At 41.1% G+C, this 20,494-nt stretch overlaps 1 protein-coding gene and 1 long non-coding RNA gene across 3 annotated transcripts in view; one reads left to right on the forward strand and one right to left on the reverse strand.

The window, feature by feature from the left end:
• The window catches only part of Phyhipl (phytanoyl-CoA 2-hydroxylase interacting protein like), a 148,611-nt gene that overhangs the window by 29,925 nt on the left and 98,192 nt on the right, over positions 1-20,494 (forward strand). The window lies entirely within an intron of this gene.
• LOC132648355 (uncharacterized) overlaps positions 1-20,494 on the reverse strand; it is a 45,528-nt gene that overhangs the window by 2,039 nt on the left and 22,995 nt on the right. Inside the window, exons 2-3 of the long non-coding RNA XR_009586742.1 lie at positions 7,683-7,730; positions 5,584-5,707 (exon numbers count right to left, since the gene is read on the reverse strand). This is a non-coding gene — a long non-coding RNA (uncharacterized LOC132648355). The remainder of the gene's footprint in view (positions 1-5,583; positions 5,708-7,682; positions 7,731-20,494) is intronic.

Consider the following 20,494-nt stretch of genomic DNA (forward strand, 5'->3'; position numbering starts at 1 on the left):
AAACAGAAAAATGGAGCTGTGGAAACTGTACAGAAATAGATTGTGGTTCAGACCCCAGATAGGTTCAAACTATCTAACTACAATAATATCTGACTCTGGAAGCCAATAGGTCTAGGCCCCCACTATAGACCATTAAGCCTTCTTCCAGCAAGCTGACCATTCTGTACAGAAAGCCAAAGTGAAAGTACCCAGTAACCAGCACCAATGATGGGCAAAGGCAGGAGTAACACAATCTGAAGACTGAGAAGCAACAGGTGTAGATAAAGTGCCAATGTATGACATTGGGCCAAACAACAGAACAAGTAGCACTGATAAACATTAAGATACAGAGCCTCCCTGTGTGATAGGAACAGCTGATATAGTCTGTATTTTTCCTGTGATTCCTTTACATGCCTACAAAGCAAACGTCATTGTTTGGCATTTACAGATGAGCACACTAAACCCGATGATGACCTGCTTTCCACAAATTATGAGCAGGCTTAATGTAGAAATAGGGTACTGCTTTGGATCTGACCACCTCCAAGCCATGCCTGTCCACTCTTCTGCATGGCCTCTTTGTAAAAAGAGGCTTTCCTGTCTTTTCATATCTGCTAAGGTACATGCTGTCAAAGACGATGCCCCCTAAAGAGGCATTTCCTGGGTTTGCACAAGGAACTACACATTCTAAGAGACAGTCTGTGAAAAAGAGATTCCATGGCTAAGAAGCTGGGAGGCAGGGAGGGCTTAGTGGGCCCCAGCACATATTTAGAATGCATATTTAGAAGAACTTACAACTTATGTGAACATTTGTGACATTTGTTATTCTATCTATGTCATATATTCTATCTATAGTATATATTACAAATATATTTATTCTATGTATCTACAAAGAACACTATAAGGAGCCTCACCTTAGACTTCCTTGATATGTCAATATGTAAAATGATGCTAAATAGAAAAACAAACTCTAAGCATTATGGGAATACCAGCGTGCATTACCCTGACAACCGGACAAGGGACTAATACATTCAAGAGAAGGACTTTCAGGTAAATTAGCTACTCTAACCCATGTACTATATCCATATCCACTTGGACTGTTGATTTCTGATTCTGAATTTTTTTTTCTCACTACTTAACATAGGACCTTCTGTTAGGCAACTGGCCCACCAGTAAGCTACATTCTCTGCCCATTATTTTAATTTTGAGACAAAGTCTCACTAAGTTGCTCAGTTTATCCTCGGTCTCCCAGCTTTCCTTCTTCAGCCTCTGGACCATCTGGCAACAGCACTGAGCCTGGCTCTGTTTAGACCTTTGAGTCTTAGCCTGCCCTCATCAGCAGGAAGTGTTTCTTGTGTTTGTACTGTTTCAGCTTTCATTTCCAAATCTTTAATACTTTAGTTTCTCAACCATTTTTTTTTATTTCATCTAGAAATTTTCCTAAACCTCAAATCTTCAAAACTAAACCTACTTGTGCCAAATTTTGTTCCAACTCTCCCCCATTTCTCTGTTGTTTATAAGATAAAGTTTAACCTTTAACTGATACATGAAAACTTTACAGACTAATTCAGGAAATGCCTAGAGCAAGTGAGTGGGTGATGCCCTCCAAGAAGGTTGGGTGCAATGCCCTCCAAAATTTCCAGTTCCTTTTTGATTTCTTACATGGAGTTCCCTCTACCTAAAATGTTATTTTTTTCCTCTTCTTTGCTTGGCAGATCCCTCTATCCTTCATGCCAGTTTAATTATACCACTTTATGAAAGTCTTTGTCATTTTTCTGGGGCAAAGCTCTGCTTCCTTTCCTACATTAGTACAATTTTATTTTCTCTAAAAGTTTACAAAATGGTTTTACAATTAATGGCTTTCTTCTTTCTCATCCTCATTAGACTGTAATCTCTCTGGAAGTAGAAAGGTACATTTTTTAGGCTTGTTTTTACCAGGTATTCATCAAACATAGTCAAGTAAAAAACCCAAATGAGCAAAAACAAGACAAAACAAAAAACCAACACCAACAACAAAACGAGAGCTCTTCCAGGGTACTCTTGACACAAAGATTTAGCTGTAACAGCTCTGTGCCTTCACCCTCATGCTCCCTCATTCTGAAGTCTGATTCATGAAGTCATGATTAAGCTTCATCATGATGCAGGTCTCTTTGATTTTGGCGAGTCTCCAGTTTTACAACTTTTTGCTGAGAAGCATGACTGCCCATCACATTTCTTTTTCCATGTACAGCCTCTTACACCAAGCTTACTGTCCCTTGCATAGTTTGCTTCATGGTGATGACTCTTTCCTTTGCAGACTGAAACCCCTGACAGGGTAAACAATTCTCAAAATTCAGTCACCAGACCAGCAGTGCCATCATCACTTAGAAAGGCTGAGTGAGCTGTCCCAACAGCCCTCTCTGGGGCCCTCAGGCTGGGTGAGCTGCTCCCATAGCCTGCTCTGGAGCACTCAGACCATTCAGTTCAAACCCCACATCTTCAGCTGCTGCTGGTACCACCTTGTGCTCCTTGCATCATCACTGTCACCTCAGTCTTGTGTTCTCCTTCCAGCCATGGCTGTGACAACTCTCCTGACCTTTTCCCTCCCTGCACATATCTCTTGATTTTGGTTGTTATCACCCTATGAAACACACAGGAATCTGTTCAGCATTCTGATGCATGTGTAAACCTGCAGCTGAAGAGTTAGCCAGCTGCCAGATACCTTTGACCACTGGGGACAGGGGACAGTTATTAAATAGTACCTTACTCTGTCTCTTTTCCTCAGAGACCTGGGAAAATGGCGGGCCTTTGTCCACTCAGTGATCCGGTCACTTACACAGTTTGTACTGGCTTTCACTGCTTCCCCCGACTTTTTCTCGCTCCCAATCCCTGTTCCTTTGAGTCCCTTCTTACCTTATCCTTGACAGTGGGGAATGAGTGGGAAGGTGGGAGAGGTGTGATGGGGGTACAGGTGACTGAAGCTGTACAGAAAGGCTTGACAGAAAGGCTGTGTGCACCTGGGTTCACTGTGTGCACAGTCCTCCTGCCGCAGTGCTGTGTGGTGGGTCCACTACTCAGGGTCAAGTTTAGGAGTTTCTTCATTTCTCCAACACACCTCTGCTGACTGAGCACAGTGGTCAGTCACATTTACCAGATAAGATGTGAAAGTGATAATGAAAGCCAAGAGCTTATAAAAAGTTTCCAGTCTCAACAAAAATTAAGTTTTCTCTAATTCTACAAATTTTTCATGTCTTTTTCATCTCCATCTGATACCATTTTATTTCTTAAGCTGAGTGTAAAATGTCTGATCTCCAGAAGTTGCCTTTCTTCTTTGTGAAAAGGTATCAGATTTAAAAACAAACCCCAGTTCTTGTCATTTGATCCTCAGAAGAGCTAATGTCTGGATGGAAAGATCATGATTCCTAAATTATGTGGAATTAAGATCCTGGCTAGATGCTGCAGCTGAGGCAATTGAAAGCAATGTCTCTCCGTTTATCCAGGGACCTGGGCTAGTCCTGCCTAATATCAAACTGGTCATGAGCAGAAAGCATGTAAAGGCCAAGCACAAAGTAGGTGGCCAGTAAATCCCGGTCCTTTCTTCCACTCAGACTTGAGCAGCCACCACAACCCTAGTTCAAGACTTTACACTTCACCTTGTCTCTTGCTTGACTTTTACAACATGGGTTCATTACTTGGTGTTAAGTTTACAGTCTTTAATGCACGGTGGGTATTCCCATAGACCTTTCCAGAAGCATTGTTGAACTTCTCACCTGTGATAGCTCTTCCCAGCCTGCACATGTAGACATTTTATAGACACTACCTAAGCTTCTCTGGTCCAGGATTCTCCACTCTGTCTAACGCATAACACCTGCCCTCTGTGCTTCTCTCAGATACCTTCATTTAAAGCTACTTCCTTCTCTGGCTCCTCAACTGCAGTGCTTGCCTCTCCCTCTTAAGCAACACCCTTTTCATTCCCACACTGCTATATTCTTGAACTGCTCTGGCTCAGCATCAAGGAATTTCATATCAACCAGAGAAAGGGACCTTTTTAAATGTGGTGATGCTGGAGCCATTTAGTTTGGTTGCAGGAGTTGACACAGTGTTCAGAAGCATCCACAGAAGAGCTGCACAGGCTGAGGTACAGTTAACCTGTGGTCCATACTCTTCTCTGTGTCTCAGAAGATGGCTGCATTTGCGCAGTCTGAAGGAAACATAAACCCAGTTTCTGCTTTCTTTAGAGAGGACAAAGTTAGATATACTTGCAATTTCTTGGCTTTCTCCCTAGTTGTGTTCAGGTCACTGAACCCAAGTTCTATCCATCTAAAGTACAAATGATTTGTTTATGAAGTGCTACAGCACCTTACTGCAGGCTGGCTCTCCTCCAGAGCCACTTTGGTTTGGTGATGGCTCTAATGCATGTCCTAGGGAGATAGCATGGTTGCTAAAATCTTGAGGCCAAATATTTATAATTCATGACCTTTCATAATTTATAATTTTTCCTCTTCCAAAAGTAATTTTAAGTATCTTGAAATAAAATTAATTTGTTCCTATATGGAAATTAAAATCAACAGGAGAATGAGTTCAACCATCACCTTGAGAAAAAGCGATAGACCCCAGGCATCCAATGACTTTACCAAGAAGATCATACTTCTCCACTTGGGTTTAGATGACCCTCTGAAACACAACTACTATTTCTGAGACCTTGGCAGACCACAGGGTCAAAGAGGCAAATCTCTCCACGAGGAGCTCTTCTGTGTTTGGGGTGTTAGTAGAAATAACATAAAGAAGCCTGGAGATAAAGCAAGGTGAGTCGGTGACAGTGATTAAGTGTTCAGTTAAGCACAAGAACCCGATAGCCACCCAAAGGACAGAGGGAAATAAATAAAATTATATAGAGCTCATATCCTAGTAACAAGGGAAACCCTCATCTTTCAAAAAGACTAAGTTTCCTTCTGGTGTTTACATTAATCATCAGACTAAATGTACTAAAACCCAAAAGTGGGCAGTATCTTCAGTAACGGTCTGCACTGGGTACTTTCCTATGGACATTTATAATATAAATAGACAGTTAAAATACACTATCGAATTGTGGCTTAATGCAGACATTAAGTAGGGAAAGGTGTCATATACAGGTACATTTTCATGGTACTATTACAGTTGGTCTTAGCACATGAAACAGTCATGACAGTAATACCCTGTCACTCTATGAGAACTGGGGAACAAACTGATAAATCTCGAAGGCTTTCCTTATATAAACTGTGAATGGGGCATAAGAAAGCCTCAATGCACCCACCCTCTGTGGCATCCTCTGTTTGCTCTACTGTTCCTAGTAAGCAGAAGCTTGTCATATTTTGCCATCCAGCATCTGACCCTTCTTCAAGCAGTAGTAGAAGTTAGGACCTGTCTCTCAATAAGAAAGCACTTTGCTGTGGCTGTTATTAACTGCCACTGATGGTAAGATGTTGGGAGTTAGTTGCTCCTGAGTCTTCTGTTTCTGCATAGAGAAAACCAAACAGTAACAACTCCTAATTTCAGAGGTACTGGCACCAAAGAGCTACCCACAAACTCCAGATTGCTTCTGTGTGTCCCTAGTGGACAGATCATATGGAAACTTGGAGATCGGCTTACCTTTTCTCCTAGGTGCTTGGACACCCATCACTCCTCACAGGATTTCCATATACAGCAGTATAGCAGCTTACTTTGTCTCCTACATGACTGGACAACCATCACTTCTCACATACAACAGTGTGGACTGAGGAAAGAGTAAAATGGGTTTCTCCATAAAAGAGCAAAATAACATGTCGAGGATTATTACTCTAGAGCGGTGGTTCTCAACCTGTAGGTCCCAACCCCAACCTTTCACAGGGGTCACATATTAGGTATTTACATTCATAAGAGTAGCAAAATTATAGTTATAAAGTAGCAATGAACATAATTTTATGGTTGGGGGTCATCACAACATGAGGAACTGTATTAAAGAGTCAATGCATTAGAAAGGTTGAGAACCACTGATCTAGAGAAATTGAAGTGCTCTTCTTATATAATTTCCTTTTTTCTTAAAATTGGATTGCAGATGGATTCTTAGTTAAAACTTGGGGATCTTATGGCTTAGTATAATGCCCCTATTAGTTATCATTGTGGAGATTGCAGCAATCAAGGGGAAAGTTAGCAATCGCTGATTAGAGCTTAAGCGACTGATTACTTTAAGAAAGGGGTGTAACAGAAAACTGAGTTCCTGTTGTATTTTTTAGAATCTATGCTATAAAGCATAATTTTCTTGTGGGGCATATTCCCATTGCATTCTTCTATAACATTTATTGTATATTATAAAATTAACACAAAGGCAATTCATAAGCAAGAGGTATAGCAGGCCCACTGGGTGGATGCAATGTGCTGGATGTTTACTGTGTTACAGAACCCGATGGTTCCTAAGAATGCTCTGCTCTCCACTTTCATCACCTCTTTCCAGCAACACTGGGCTATATATAAGGTCAAGTCCCCAAAACCAAATTTTTAATTCTCTTCAAAGATAGACATGATATTTTTGTTCACAAGAGATCTCTGAACACAAGTGAACCTGACGGAGAATGCCTTAGCAAGCTTTCTAAATGAGAAAACAGACAGACAGACAACAGCCTCCATGACTCAAATAGGGAAATAAAGAATTAAACTGCCCTGAATCCAGATGTGAAGCCCACATGTTGGAGAAAAAGCAGCTGTCTCTTGAATTGATATGTCGTCTTTAATTTTTATTCAGATGTTTGCCAACTCTAAAATCGAGCTGGAAATTTTTACTGCAATCTCCCTTCTCTAACTGCTGTGCAAATGCTAGGAGCAAAGACAGTGATGGGCCTGGGAACAGGCATAATAGTCGACAGCATAAAGGCCCTTAAACAGAGATGGGAGAACTGCTAATACAGAAAAGCACCGCCATTGATTGTTTTGGACGATGTTGCCTACGGTTTGATAAAGAGGCAGTTCCTCCGAGTTGATTTGGTAAAACAGTGCTGGGCTCTCTGCACACCCTTAATTGAGGCAGGCGATTCTTCTGAGTGTGGTTTCTGTGTCTTACAGCTTTGTACTCGATGCGGCCTGAATGTTACAGGCCACAGGCACGTTTCTGTTCAAAATAGTAGTGTGTACAAAAATGAAAAAGAGGAGCAAGAGGAAGTCTTCTCTAAAAGACAGCTTTGGACTGAGCTGCCATGAGTCCTCAGTGGCTCAGACAGCTACATCCATCACTGGCAGTTCCCTCTGCTGGTATCTGCGGCCAGGTAACTGAGATCAGATGATAAAAAACCATGAGAGTCATGGGAACAGCATTAACACAGAACACAACCTAACATGCAGGATAGTTTCTCTCCACCTCCACTTACCTACTCAGTGAAAGGGACTCTAAGGACCCATGGGAAAGAACACCAGCAAGGCTTTGGGCCTTTGGTTTCTGAATGACTACATGACATGACTTTTGTTGGACTATGATATGGGCAAGAAAAGACAACACTTCTGTTTCCGGGCACATACAAATTTTCATTGTTTGGTGCAGAATCAGGCACTCAGCTCCCCAGTTTAAGGAATAGTCCTGCTTGTTCTCAGTTTTGCCATTTGCTGTCATGTTCCATTAGGTAGAAACCACTTAGATCTTCTATGTGTGTCTTTGGATCTGAAGTTTCTTAATTCTAGGGAATCTGTACTTACAGGATCTACATTCATCAGCTAATACCCACCCTCTTCATGCTTGCCACATTCTTTTATGGTTGAAAAATAGAAGTGACCTAGAACAGAAGGTACATGTTAGTGCGGATTCCCCCATTACGCAGTGATACGCACATATGCCTGCTGCCTCCAGGAGTTACTGACTTTCTGAATGCTCTCTAAATAAGAGCTCTGCTGCACTTTGGCAAAAAGCCTATGTTGAAATCTGATTGCCCTCTCATTACTGGAAGTTGTGATTTTAGAGGTAACTAGGTAACTAGGGCTCACTGTGGGAATGGCTGTTATAAAGGCTCTCTGTGTTTCTGCCTCACATTTGACATTGTGTAACATGAAGGCCCTTACCCTCAGCATCTCCAAACTATGAGCCGAATAACCTCCTATTGCTTGTAATTGTGTTGAGTATGCTTCTTCTGTCTGTCTGTCTCTGTCTCTCCATCTCTGTGTCTCTATTGTGGATTGGAGAAGACTAGGCTGCCGTAAGCAGAGCTAAGGTAACAGGTATGTTATTATACCATTTGAGAGCTGACTCCAACAGGTATGTTGTTATACCATTTGAGAGCTGACTGGCACCTGGTGGCTAAAAACCAATTCAGTTCTTTATGGGTCTGAGGGCTGAGTTCTTTCCAGATGGCCATGTGTAGCTATTGCTATATGGCTTAAATGATCGGCTATTTGTTTGAGTACATTCCAGTCATTTTTCCATCACCATTGTCTTACAAATGGCTTGGTCATAAGTGAAATAGATAGCAAATATTTGTGGAGTTAACACAGTTAATAAAATGATTTGAGAGACTGACTGAGTCAGGACTGGATAATGGGAGCAAAGCAGGGGTATATGTGAATTACATCTGACACCAAGTTACCCCCTTGAAATCGTCCTTTTTAAAGTGATTGCTATCTGCTTGGTACCAACGGGGGAAACAAGGTTTATCTGTCTCTGCTATCATGAAGTGTAAAACTGACTAGTGGGTTTTCAGTATGCTGATCATCTACATCTTCTCCCTCACTTGGCTAGGGGCTGAGGGGAAGAAACACTGGTGCTTACTCTTTCCAGTCCTTCTTTGCTTCCGAGTTGCCATGCCCACTCCTTTTCTTTTCACTTAACTTGGCTTTTATGTATCTGTCCATCACTGCCTCCTTCAACTACCAGCTAAAGTGGCCTGGCTCTTTTTTAGCTTTCAAAGGATGTGTCTGCCCTGAATGTGTGATGCTTCAAAATGGGTTTCGGTAAGTCTTTAAGAACAGTTGTTTATGTTCTTTCAAAGGTTGCCAAGTAATAAATAGTGATTTGAAAGTGAAAGGTAAAGTGGAATTTCATCACCCATCTCTCTGCTGTTCCTGTGATGACTTAAGTCATGAAACATTGTGTTCTAACCTTCAGAGGGGGATCTTGCCAGCTTGGGGTTACTGAGTGGGCAGAGTCATTATTTCCTACTCAGTACCCTGGGCACTGATCCATCCTAGCCTAGTTGGAAATCCACTGTTTGAACCTTTGAAACTCTGAAGCCCATTGAAGCATCTGAGACAACAAAAGAGGCAAAGAGCCTTTGTGCTTCAGCAAGGGGCTGTCCCAGTTCTTTGCACTTTCCTAATGAGGGCCAGCCCAGGAGCCCTGGTTTCTCTGCTACACAGAGGGGGGTTTAGAGAATAAAAGCATCCTGCCTGTCTAGGTCACTTCCCTCTTCCCAGGGACTTTTAGGGATGGTATTCCAGCCCATGACCAATTCAATACTCCTTCATGTTTTACAGTTTTACACCAGCTTTTGTGTATGTGAATGACATCAGATATTCTAATATGGACTCTTGGCATGCTCATCTCATTTACCAGAATCCTATCCAGCTCCATTTGTTTAGACTTAATTGACCTACTGGGAATTTTAGTCTGTCATCCTAAATTTAATTTGTGAGTTACATAAGTTATGGTGTTTCATAGTATAAGTTTAGATACTAATTTTTTTAGTACCATGTAACAGTAATCTGAAAAAAAAAAAAAAAGAATTGTCTCTCTTGACACACTTTTAAACAACGGGAGGGATTTTTTGCACATTTAGAGAAGTTATTATTTATTTATTTTGTTTGTTTATTACAGCAAAACAAAGACTAGATCACTGAGTGTCAGCAGCTGAAATAGCATGCACATAACCTGTGCAAGCTCAAGCCATACCAAATCCCAGAATGTGCAGGGGGATGGAGCTAATGCAAGTATTAGATGTTGGGAGAGGGAGAGACTGCTTCCTCTAAGAGTACAGCCCCTGGTAAGATGACCAGGCTCCAGTGGAAGACCATATATCCAAGAATATTTGGGCAGCACAAATTGATAGTAAAGGATATTTTTTTAAAGGACACAAAGGTGGGTGGGTATGGAGGAGGAGTAGATCTGGGAAGAGTTGGGGGAGATGAGAAAAATATCAAAATAGGTTGTATAAAATACTCATAAGTAAATAATAATAACTAATAAAGAAAACGAGACTTTTAAAAGCACGGATTTAAATTCCAAGGTCCACTGTTACCTAGTGGGCTAGTATAACTTCATAGTGCTACATACGTTCATAATGCTAGTGTGAAAATGATAAGGTAAGAAGAAATGGAAACATCAGGCCTGATGAAAGGTTTGAGATTTGATCCCCATCCTCTGTAAACAAGCTATTTGGGGTCCAGGGTGAGTGTTGGGCATGAGTTGGTGTTTAAGAAGACTTGATGGTCATCAGCTAAAATTCTACAAATCTGCACAACCAATGGCATAATATCCACAATAATAGAGCAATGTAGAAGATGGTTCCAATGTCTCCTGGAAGCATCAGGCTCAAGCCAGACTCCATTTTTAGACCTAGTCCTACCTCAAATTTTCTATAATTTATTACATCAGAAAGCTCAAAGAGTTATTTTTATGCCAAGAAAATTGGACTCAAGTAAAAGTTATTTTCATCACTTCGTCTAATTACAAAGCTGAGCACAGAACTATGACTATTCAAGCAGACTTCAAATAAAATAGAGAATGAACAGCAAGGATGGATGGTCTTGACTAGCTGCCAGCATAAGCTGATAGGGGAGCGATTCTCGTGACTAGAGAAGAAAGTAAGAAAGCAATACTTTCTCTCTGTGTGTGTCTCTGTCTCTGCCCTCCCTCCCTTCCTGTCTCACATTTCCTTCCTCTCTCCCCCTTCTCTGTTGAAGATTGAACCCATGGCAATTTCTTTGTAGACTGTTGATACCCTGAGCTTGGTTTGATGTTGGACCATTTAACTATGGTACTGGGATGTTCTTCAGCATCGTGCAATTTATTGCATATTCTTGCCCTGATCCGCGGGACTTCAACGTGGGTTCCTAAGGGAGGAGAGTGGAAGGAATGGGAGGGGACGAGAAGCGCAAGGGAGGAAGCCAAGTCTGTTTGTCTGATCAAGGCTTCATTTATTAGAATTTTTTACCCAACTTATATAGGGAGAAGGCAGGAAAAGGGGGACGGTAATTAGCTGCTGCAGGAGACAGGAAGAGTGCTTTCATGTGTTAAATAGGGTACCTGCAAGATACCATAGGGATGTTTTCTCATGGATGCTCTAACACAGTCTCTCACCCATGAGTTAGAGTCCTAGATAACTTTCACTAAATAGCTTTAGGTCTCCACTAAATGACCTTTGCTCACTATTTGGCTTTGGCCTAGTAAACACCTTTTGTCTCCACTAGATAGCTTTGACTCACTAATTGACTTAGGCGTCAGTAGATAGCTTTGGCTCCACTAGATAGCTTTGACTTTGGCTTCAGTAGATAGCATTGGCTCCCGGCATATTCTAGTTGTTTATTCTGGTAGTTGCATTGTTATCACAGCTTACTTCAAAAGCTATGGTCTTCTGTTGTACCAAACAAAAAACAGAGAGAGATGAGGAGATATAAATGAGACAGAGAGAGAGTACACAAGCAGACTCCCGAGGGCTGGGTCATGGAATTTAAATAAAGATCTATAGAGTTTATATTTAGGCTGTATCTTTTGACTTTTGAATGATTCTCATCTTTCTTTAGATTAACGTAAAATTAGCATTTAGGAAGGAATCACTAGCAAAAATTTAGACAAAAATCAATATTTTTGATTTTTTAAAATTGAAGCAAATGAAAATTATCGTGATTAGAGAGGGTTTATTAAATCAGCCATCCCTTTTGAGTTATTTTTTCTTTAACTTTTTATTGATTCTTTTTGAGTTTCACATCATGCACCCCAGTCCCACTCATCTCTTCTTCCCCTCAAATCTGCCCTTTGCTCTTGCAACCTCTCTCCCAAAATAACATACACACACACAGAGAGAGAGAGAGAGAGAGAGAGAGAGAGAGAGAGAGAGAGAAATATCTCATAGTGGAAGCTGCAGTGTGTCACAATGTGTCCAACAGTATGCCCCTTTGTCCACACATCTTTACTTGCAAATCTTTACATTTGTTCATTGCTATTTGGTCTGATTTAAGGTCTCTGGCTTCTGTGATAACATCAATATTGGATCGTCATAGAGATCCTGCAACTTTGGGTCGACAGGTCTGGCCCTTTCGCGTGTCCCAACTGCTTGAAAATGATACAGAATTGGGAGTGGGCCAACTCAGAGCCCTGGATCTGGGCCTGGGTGGTACTTGAGCTGGTCAGTGCTCTGTCTCTCACTTATCTGCACCTAACAGGGTGAACTCTCCAGCACTGCTCCAGCTAGGATTCCCAATGCCACCATCAGCAAAAGGCAGGGTCAGCTCTCCTGCTCTCAAGCCCTCCTGGCTGGCTCACCCACACCCAAGCCTCCAGAGCCAGCTCTAGTGTGTTACCCAGTCAAAGCACAGGGTACTTTCTGTGCCTACTCTCCCAAGTGCTGCAGACTGTGAAGGGCTGGACCAGTTCTCCTGTTCTCATACCCTCAGAGCTGGCTAACTTGTGCTTTCTCCATCAGGGCCAGCACCACTGTGTTGCCCAGGCGATGAGGTGCAGGGCAAACTCTCCAGAGTGCTACAGCCAGTGAGGGGCAAAGATATCTCTCCCTGGGCCAGCTCTCCCACCTACCACAGGTGGTGAGAAGGGAAAGAAGGAAAGGCATGCCCCCCCCCCCCACATACACATCCATGCTAGTTCATGGCAGAGTCAGCAGGGCCAACTCTCTCTTGCTCTCAAGGCTTATTCACCCATATCCTCTCGACCAGGGTCAGCCTTACTGTGCTGCCCCGGCAGGGTGCCAGACCCACTCTCCTGAGTGCTGCAGCTGGCAAAGGACAGGGTTAGCTCTACAGTGCTTATGACCTTGTGGGCAGCTTTCCTGACTGCCACACCCCCACTACCAGGGCCAGATCCACTATGCTGCCTGAGCATGGTGCAGGGCCTGTTCTCTTTACTGCCTGGGGAATAGCTCTAGAGAACATGAATGCCAGTGAGGAGCCGGCCAGCTCAGTCCAGCCCCTGAACATCCTGAGGTGGCTTCCCTGACCAGGGACATCCCCATGTTCTCTAGTAAATATGAACTTCTGACATAAACACCACACAATGTAGGCCTGGCTCATTGTGTGCACAGGCCTATGGGTGGCATGGGGTCCACAGGTCTCTGTCTGTCTTCCTTTTCCCGGTGGACTGAGAGGTGGTAGGCACACCTCTGTGTGTCTATGGCCTGTACGTGCTGTGTGAGGGAGGCCAGGTGTGTGAGCTTCTTTATCTGCCTGCACCTTTTGGATTGACTAAACACAGGTCTTTGCCTTTCTCCTCTGGCACTGTGCTGTCTGGATTTGATTTGATTTTTGTGTCCCAGGCATAAAACAGTTTTGGCCACCAAGCCGGGCACCAATCTAGGATGAACAGAGAACTGCCATCTGCTCTGCTCCTGACAATACCACCAACAAGGTATCTCTTTGTCTGTTGCCATGAGGATCTTTTGAGTTCGTAAAAAAAGCCAAGACCCCTCTTTGGCCCAAGTTGAAAAGATGCAAACGTACTCCTCTCTGCTACTCATGGGAAAGCTTAAACAAATAAAAGATTAAACAGATCTACTTTCCTTCCTATGTTGTTGCTAAGATGCAGCTTGCAGACAAATCAGAGAAACCTGGAATTGCATCTGTTTTTTCAGAATCCATATCACATAATCAACAGGTGTGTAAACAGAATAAACCACAATTTCTCTACATATTCCTCATCTGTAAACAAGGTCAATGATGGCTATTTTTAGAGCTAGAGCAAGATCAAAACAATAAACCCAACAGATAACAGGATGTAACTGTAAGTTATTGTAACAATACTGTCATATTTTCATTATTTCTAGAAGTGATTGCAAAAGAAGCTATCATTGTGTTTGGTAGATACTGCAAAAAGCAACCAACTTAGAAGAGTTGTATCTATACAAAGTCACAGTGGTTTGGTTTGCATGAATACAAATAGGACATTTCTCCCAAAATAGAAATTATTTTAAAAAAGAAGTTGGAACATGTAATTTTCAGACCCTAATTTTTTTTCACCTTAGTTTTCCTCTTGGGGATCACAAACAAACAAACAAACAAATTTGCCAATAATAAATTGCTTCAGAATGGTCAGTGGTCAAAACTTGATACAAAACTAAGTCAAGTGTTTCTGGCAGTGGCTACCTGTGTTGCATCATGTTGCCTTGGCCCTGAACACACAACATGCTCACTCTGCACTGTGCATGCCATCATACCATGATCTCCTATAGAACACCAAAACCCCTCTACTCAGATTTGAGGCTGTTGTCAGTTACAGCCTTTGCTGTTCACAAAAAAATTTATGCTCTTACAGAACATAATGGTTATACAGAAAACAAAGAAAATTAATATATTTCTATTTTATTCCTCAATGTTCATCAATTTAATATATCTTTGGGTTATACTAATACAGTACTTCATTTTGGAAGCTGCTGGGTTCCCACTTGAGTTTCATAAACTATCAAATGAAGTTTTAGCTGAAATCAGGACACAACAATTTCTGAAATGGCCCTGAACATAATTTTGTCATTTAGTATTAGACATTTATGTGAAGTTGAATTCCTATCATTGACAATTATAAAATCAAAACACTGAATAACTTAGAAGATGCCCTGTGACCTGTATGATCAAACATTCAACCAGGATTTACCAGGATTTGATTCTTTACGTAAATATAAATGGGCACATCCATGTCATCAGTGTGAATAGATTTGGCTTAGTCACTAACAAAAGATAAGTTTGTTATAGTATGTACAAGAAACTGTTTTTAAACAAAATATTTATTATTTATCACCAATACATTTTTACTTGTATAACTACTTCATATACCTGCATAACAGGGTAGTATAAAATTTTTTCATGGGAAAAAAGAAGTTGAGAGTGGAAGAAGTCTTATAAACTCTGAGCGTGGGAACAAAATAGTGTCAGCAACTCTGGACAACACTGTAGATATCTATGGCTGCCTACAGAAGATCAAGGCAGCCAGCGTTCTAGCATGGATTTCATGGAGTAGTTCATGAGTTTCCATCCATAAATGAGGAGCTATTGTCAGTTGACTGTTACAGAGCGGAGTGAGTTTTCTTTAAGGGTGAGGCTTCTAGTTTGGGTTGGCCCTGCCCTAGTGAATGATCCCTGTGGGGAGTCACTGGTCTACCAGGCTGCTTTGTTATTTAGATCTCAGCTGAAAGACACGTTTTCACCTTGGCCTTCACCTGGAGTCAGTGATAAGCTGCCAAGTCCATCTCCTTTTGTTTGAGACAGCAGGTGGGATGTCTAGTCAAGTTCATACCCTTTGTTTGTGTGAGGATCACATAGACAGGTGGTCAAGGTTAAGAAGTTTGACTTTTCTGTGAATTCATTCATTGTACTGAGGTGCTTTTGTTCTGACTTAAAAGATTATTGGAAAAAACTGAGGCGACTAGTTTTGTGCGGGAAGCCCTCTCAGAAAGATCCCATGTGTAGTATGTTGGCTTATTAATTTTCTTTCAATCCTCACTCTCAACTCAAGAACTCTGCCAATTCTGCCAGCAGGCTCTGGCAGATCCCACACCCTGGAGTATATGGGCAGCAGAAAATTGAACTTGGTGGCTATTAAAGAAAATAAAAGATGACATGAAGTTGAAGGAAATAGGGAAGTTGGGTTTGGGAAAAGTTAGGAGAAGGGTGAGGAATGAATATGATCAAAATATATCATTAAATTCTCAGATAATTAATAAAATTAGTTTTTAAATAATAAAATTGACCCCATGGGGCGGGCAGTCCTGAACTTGAACCTTCTTTCTTGGATTGCAAACAAGATATATAAGTATTACACAAGCTTAAATTTTGGGGTGGTGAGATGCATCACTTCAAAAGCATGAACGTTATTATTTAAATGTTTTCGCTTTATGTCTGTGTATTTAACACTGCCAATGCTTTGTAGATGCCATTTTCATTTTATTCCATGACCCTCGTTTGATGGAGCTAATTCTCAGCAGCTACTTTGGGTTTCTGAGCAACAGTTGCATTATAAAGTAGAGATGAGCAGAACAGGAACAGGAACAGGAAGAGATGAGCAGAGCAGGAACAGGAAGCATTATTGTTGCTACTCAAAATGGCATGTTACAAAATCAGTCTATTCAGTTAACCAATAATACATGCAAATATGTTCTTGTCCCCTTAATAATGATCTATCAATTAATTAATAAAGATAATACCTGAACTCTACCTAGTATGTATTTCAAAGATTTTTAGGCAAAAAGATTGAGAAATTGCCCTAATGAAGCATGGAGATAAGCATGAACTGTGCTTATTTATCTAAACATACTCTGAGATATTTGAGTTGGAACACTGAGCTTTGGTTGGTGAGCACTAAGTAGGCTCCTGAGGGATCACTCTCATCTCAATGGTTTACTTTCATCTGAATCACCTAATAAAAGTTGTCAATTTCATACTGTTTTCATCTAGCTGTTTCCTTTATTAAAACTCTCCCTTCTCTGTAATGAACATATACACACTTCCATACACTGCTTTAATGTAAAGGAGTATGTTCAAGATGTGATTAACTATAGATTTTTGTTTCTTTGAGGAAGACCCTCATACTATGGTCCAGACTGGTCTAAAAACTCATTAAGTAAACCAGACTGACCTCAAACTCAGCAAACTTCCTGTCTTAGCCTCCTGTCTCATGGGATTACAGGGTAAGCCTCCATAACTAGCTTCCAAGACTTACCATTAACCAGAGTGAATAATGACATGTTTACTTACTAAAGACATTTTCTTCATTGCCCTGAAGCTGGGATCCTGCATCTCACCATCCAGTGTCTTCCACTCAGTGTTTCTCAGCTTCTGCCCTAACACTGAACTAACTTTGTTGTTGGAGATTTTCACTGTGCAGTGTAGGGTATTTCTCAGTTTTTCTGGTCTTTACCAATAACTTGTCAGTAGTAACCTCCCCATCCCAAGTTACAGCAAACTAAACTGTCCCCAGGTATTACCAAGTGCTCCCTAAAATAAAAAACTGCCTGTCATTAGAACCACAACTCCAGAGGTAAGGAATATGTGCTCCATACTCAGCTACAGACAAATATTTTTGTTTACTGCGTGGACAGTAATTTAAAACAGTGAAGAATGAATTTATTATCATCATGGTTAAGAAAACAAATTTCCCATTTTAAAAGCCATTTATGGCCTTTGCAGAGAAAAATCAGACTATATAAATACAACCTACTGGAATTCAATCATATTCATTCCTATGTTCTGGGTACAGCCAGCATTATTTATATACTAATCTTGATCAGACTTTTCAAAATAGACCTCAAATACTACTTAGTGAACTGATTATATCTAAATTAACAATAGTGGAAAAATCAACTGTCCATAATATAGCAAGCCTCTATGTGCCAGGCACTATGCTAGGGATTAAACAGTGAATATAGTTCTTAAAAATATCCATCTTCATGTTGTGGGAGAGACCAACAAAGGAAATAAACAAAATAAAAGAAAGAAAAGAAAGCTTCACACTATTTAAAAAGAGAGTTCTTAAAGGCCAATGAAGGTGGATCAAAACAGAGGAGGGTCTTATGTGAGAGACCAAAAGATAAAGTAGAAGCTATTATTAAGACCTAAAGTAGGTACGTAAAGAAGTTTAGTAATCCTCTGAGGGAAAGAGCCACCTCACTGCATTCTTTCCCCACCCACTAGAGATACAGTTGCTAGGAAACTGGACCCTCCCCCTAGGGAGGGACACCTGGTCATGGTCAATGGTCTGGGAAACTTCCTATAGCCAATCGATTCAAAATGTAGCATCTTGACCAATAGATGCTTGCCAGGCAGGAATTGCCCCTGCCTTGGGCATGCCGGGAGGGACCAGAATCTATAAATCACCCAACTAACCTGGGGACGGCATGCTCAGCTCCCACTGATTTGGCGGTGGGACTGTGTAGGCCCAAGCTGCAGCTTGTAATTTCCAATAAAAAGAACCTCATGTATTTACAGCGGAGTCTGTTTATTCCTGGTCTTTTGGGGTTCATGAACTGGGCAGAACAATGCATGCATGAATTTGATCAGGACACAACATATGAGTGTATAAATTTTCTCAATTAAAGAAACAGGAAAGAGTGGAAATGTAGACTAGCAATTCTGTCAGTGAATGGGCAAATTGGGGCTGGAGAGATGGTTCAGTGGTCAGAAGTGCTTTCATAGGACCTGAATATAGTTCACAGACCACACAGGCTAGCTCACAACTGGCTGTAACTCCAGCTTCACAGAGATCTAGCTTCCACCAGGCTACACACTCAAGTGCCCACACCCACATATAGATAGACACATATACACAATTTAAAAATAAATTAATTTTAAAAAATTAGCAAACTAAAAGTTCTCAAAAGATGAAGTACAAATGGCAAATAAACATATAACAAATGACTACCATCGCTAGTTATCAGAAAAATGCAAATTAAACCTGCATTATGATTCTATCTTACCATAGTCAAAATGGCAATCCTAAAGAAAATAAGTAACTACAAATGCCAGCAAGGATGTGGCCTGAAAAGAACTTTCATACTCTGTGGATGGAATGTGAAATAGTCTATCCATAATGGGAATCAGTAGTGCAGTTCTTCACAAAGCCGAAACTAGATCTCCTATATAATACAGCTATTTCACTCCTAGGTATTTACCAAAGGACTCTAAATCAACATATGTCAGACATTCTTGTATTTCCATGATTGTTGGAGCAGTTCTTGCAATAGCTAAGATATAGAAACAAGGTAGGCATCCATCAAAAGAGCAGTGGATGTGCTTTATACACAATGGCATTCTCAGTAGCCACAAAAGAAGTTATGCTGTTTACCAAAAAATGGACGCTACTGAAGAGAATCATGTTAATTATTTAAGTCAGTCTCAGGAAGACAAATATAATATTTTCTCTCATTTGTGGCTCCTGGGTTACATATAAATACATAAAATCACATCTGACAATGTGACATGAAATGTGGGTTCTCAAGCCAGATGAGGGACAGTAGAGCGCCATCCATAACCTGTACAGCTCTCAGACAGCATGGCATTAGTTGGTCTGCTCCATGCTCAAATCAGACTTGTGCCTACTCAACTCCATAGAGACAAAGGCCCTGTCATGATAAGGTCAGTTAAGTTTCTGTTTTCCCTCCAGAAAACTGGCTACTCAGAAATCATGTGACTGGCAGTGTGCTAATCTAGTTGTTAAGCTTGGAAACCCCTTGACCCACTCAGCACCTCCTCCTTTTTCCTTTTCCTTCCCCTCCTCCCTAACTTAAGCTATATAATCTAGTTCCCCGATTTCAATAAACAAGCTATCCTCCGACACAGTCTCCTGGGTCATTTATACCCTGCATACTCACTCCTGCCCACCTGAGATCATACTCCCCAGCTTCTCCACACCCTGACACCCCGGTGGGGGGGGCACATGGAAAGTAGAAGCCAAAGACACAGGGAACTATGAGGCAGGACAGAGTGAGGAAGGGGAGGACAGGGAGGTATGAGAGGAATATACTCAAAATATTTTATGTAATTGTATGAAAACATTCTTATAAACACAGTATCACATGCAATAAATGCATCGCAATTAAGATATTATTACAAACAAAGATATGGAAATATATTTTAAAAACAAAAAGAGTAGCTAGTACTGAGAACAAGTTGTTACATGATTGTCTTCTGCTTCCCTCTATGTAGTTATCACTATTCTGTTTAAAAACATTATTCAAGAATTTAACTTATTGAATGAGCTTAGTATTCCAAGTCAGGTAACCTTTGTGCTACCTTCCTTCTCCAGTACATGTAGAGGAATAGTTCGCGTCTCCTGGATCTTTTTATCCTGCTCAGGAAGCATCCTGTGATGAAAAGTGTGATTTAAAATTAAAAAAAAAAGTAGGGTCTGGAGAAATGTCTCAGCAGTTAAGAGTGCTTGCTGCTCTTGCAAAGAACTTGGGTTAAGTTCTTAACACCCATATGAAGACTCACAATCCTCTGTAAATACAGGTCAGGGGATGTTATGTCCTCTTCTGGCATCTGTGGACACCAGGCACACACAGTGCACATGCATACATGCAGGCAAACACATCCAAACACAAAAAATAAAGAAGTAAATATTTTTCAAGTATTATACTCCAAAGTGAGAGGCAGTGTTTCAAATAGTAATAGTGACATCTCCATAATGGATTTCCTCTCTGGCCAGCTGGACCATTCACAGAATAAGATTGGGAGAAAGGTCAATGAGACTCTTGCCATTCCACTCACAGAACCCAGAGTTGTGGGAACAGCAAGCAAAACCTCGTTGAGAGGGTCAGTTAGAGCAATGTCAACCTGATAAGCAAGGCCTCTCCTATTTCTATTCTTTGTCTCTTGGGCCCTTATGTCCTTACAGTTT

The sequence above is a fragment of the Meriones unguiculatus genome, chromosome 16, assembly GCF_030254825.1.
Source record: "Meriones unguiculatus strain TT.TT164.6M chromosome 16, Bangor_MerUng_6.1, whole genome shotgun sequence".
Taxonomy (NCBI): domain Eukaryota; kingdom Metazoa; phylum Chordata; class Mammalia; order Rodentia; family Muridae; genus Meriones; species Meriones unguiculatus.